Source organism: Miscanthus floridulus, unplaced genomic scaffold (genome assembly GCF_019320115.1).
Source record: "Miscanthus floridulus cultivar M001 unplaced genomic scaffold, ASM1932011v1 fs_16_1_2, whole genome shotgun sequence".
Taxonomy (NCBI): domain Eukaryota; kingdom Viridiplantae; phylum Streptophyta; class Magnoliopsida; order Poales; family Poaceae; genus Miscanthus; species Miscanthus floridulus.
This window is the reverse complement of record NW_027096328.1, coordinates 47,452-50,144: the sequence shown is the minus strand read 5'-3', so window position 1 is coordinate 50,144 and position 2,693 is coordinate 47,452. Positions and strand designations below refer to the sequence as shown.

The following is a 2,693-nucleotide window of genomic DNA, read 5'->3' as shown; positions in this document are numbered from 1 at the left end:
TAGCATACATCACACAAGTATGGATATTCGAAATGTCAATGGGGAATTCCCCGTTGGGGGCTACTGCCCCATCCCCGTCCCTGTGGGGGAAAATTTCCCCTGTCCCCATCCCTGTGAAGGCTCATGGGGAGCATTTCTTCCCCATCCCCGTTCCCGCTCGAGGATTTAATCCCCACAGGGATCCCCATCCCCGCATCAAGCCATCAACATGGGCAAACACCAATGCCCAAGCATAATGTGACATTGTCACACAGATAACAGATTCAAGGACTTGAAGAAAAGGTTGTAAAAACTCACGGCTTTGTGGATTTGCATGTCGGTGTCGTGTAGATCGCTTCCAGTGGAGTACCAGCCGAGCACGTAGAAGTCAGGGAACACTTTCTTATCTACACAGCCACAGCCATAACAAAGAAATCATCAAACCATCCATGAAACCCTAGCATTCCCTATGATTCTAGGCATCGTGAAACCCTAAAAAAATCCCTAGATTCGAGTAGGAGCTTACAGAGCTCCTGCTTCTTCTTGAGGAAGGCGCGGTCGAGGGTGCCTGAGATGAGGTCAAGCACGAGCTCGAAGCTATTGAAGATCTCCATGGTCCGCCCACGTTGCACCCCGATCACACACCCGAACACCCTCGGCGGCTGCCCGGCCCCCGCCCCTACCCCCGCCATGGATGAGGAGGAGGAGCTATCCCCAGAGCAGGCGGCCTACGCCTTGACGCAGGTGTGGTGGTCGGAGATGTTCACGATGACAAGTGGGTGGAGCTTGAAGGTGAACCCGCCGCTGGAGGCGGCGGCGGTGGTCGTGGGCGCGGGCCTAGATACTGCCGGTGCGGCATCGGAGGGCGCCGACATCGTCGGAGCTGGGGGAGAGGTGGCGTGTGGCATGACCTAGGTAGCGCCGGCGGGGGTTGCGATTGCGACGGGGACGAGAAGGATGCGAGGTGGGGAGTGGGGTTGGGGGTTTTGTGCTCTGGGGCGTGCGTGCGACTTGTAGGCGGCAGCGGCGGCTAGGGGGGACGGGGGAGGGGATTGGGAGTCTGGAAAGAATGGAAAGGATAAGGTTAGGGTTAGAAATTGCCTTATATACGTACACAGGATTTGGGCCTTCTTAAATGGGCCTTAAACATTTCGGGTCCCCGCGGGGAACGGGGACGGGGGCATGTATACCATCCTCGCCCCTATCATACCCTATGGGGATGATTTTTCCCCCATTTAATTCCCCATGGGGATAAGATTTGTACCATCCCCGTCCCCTAATGGGTGAATTCCCCACGGGGAATCAGGGAACGGGGCCCCGTTGACATCTTTAATGGATATTGAAGTTTAAAACTTGTGCCATGCAAGCAAACATATGAAATGCACATTCAAATGCACCATACAAGTTCATGAGCTTGCTCCCCCTACTTGTGTTCTCAAAATTTTAATTGATCCCTTTCCTTTGTCATATCTCTCCCCCTATGTCAAATTCTCCCCTATCATTTATATCTTTAATTCTCTTCCCCTCTGGTGCCTTTTCACTATCTTTGTACACTATTTTCTCCCCCTTTGTCATCAATGACCACAAAGGTTCAAAATGTAGATAGGTTGAGATTATCAACGTCAATCAATGGGGTGAGGATCGTATTCCCAAATTTGGTTCAAACTAGAATATTTGCCAAAGATATTTAACTCGGTTTGATCCAAGGACAAGCTTCTTCATACCTCCAAATAAGGGTTATTTTGTACCATGTTGAGTTAAACACTTAGAGCTTATTTTCTAGATTAAACACTAGGTTTACAAGCCCACAAACATGTCATATGCTACCACTAGATCAAATTAAGCATACAAGAAATAGTGGTACCATACAATCATCAAATTCATTTGATTTTTCATGAATGAGCCTAATAAAATGTGAAAGATGTCTAGATGCACTAAACAAGTCCTTAGCAAGGATGTATGCCATGCCAATCAACTTTTACCTTAGATTGCTTGAAGGAGAGGCATGTCATATGAGTGGGGGGGGTGCATCAACACATATTTGAGAAATTCAATATGTTCAACTCATTCCTTAGCTTGCAAAACCTTTTCTCATCCAATGGCTTGGTGAATATATCGGCAAGTTGATCTTCGGTGCCTACACTCTCAATGCAAATGTCCCCTTTTTGTTGGTGATCTCTTATGAAATGGTGGCGGACATCAATGTGCTTTGTTCTTGCATGTTGAACCGGATTGTTGGTCAACTTGATTGCACTCTCATTGTCACATAGCAATGGCACTTTCTTGAACTTGATTCCAAAGTCACTCAAAGTGGCCTTCATCCAAAGTATTTGTGCACAACAACTACTGGTGAATATGTATTCGGCTTCGACGATTGATGATGCAACACTATTTTGCTTCTTTGATGACAATGAAACAAGTGATCTTCCCAACAATTGATATGTGCCCAAAGTGCTTTTCCTTTCAACCTTGCATCCCGCATAATCCGAGTTGGAGTAACCAACTAGCTCAAACTTTGCTCCTTTGGGATACCACAATCCAACATTTGGTGTATGCTTCAAGTACCTCAATATTCTCTTTGTAGCCTTTAAATGACTTTCCCTTGGTGAGGCTTGAAATCTTACACACATGCATACACTAAACATGACATCCGGTCTTAATGCGGTCACATAGAGTAGGCTTCCAATCATAGATTGATACAATTTTTGATCCAC

At 47.1% G+C, this 2,693-nt stretch overlaps 1 pseudogene; it reads right to left on the bottom strand.

The window, feature by feature from the left end:
- Positions 1 to 246: 246 nt before the first annotated feature.
- On the bottom strand, positions 247 to 854 carry LOC136530647 (COP9 signalosome complex subunit 6-like; annotated as a pseudogene).
- Between the last annotated feature and the right edge of the window lie 1,839 nt (positions 855 to 2,693).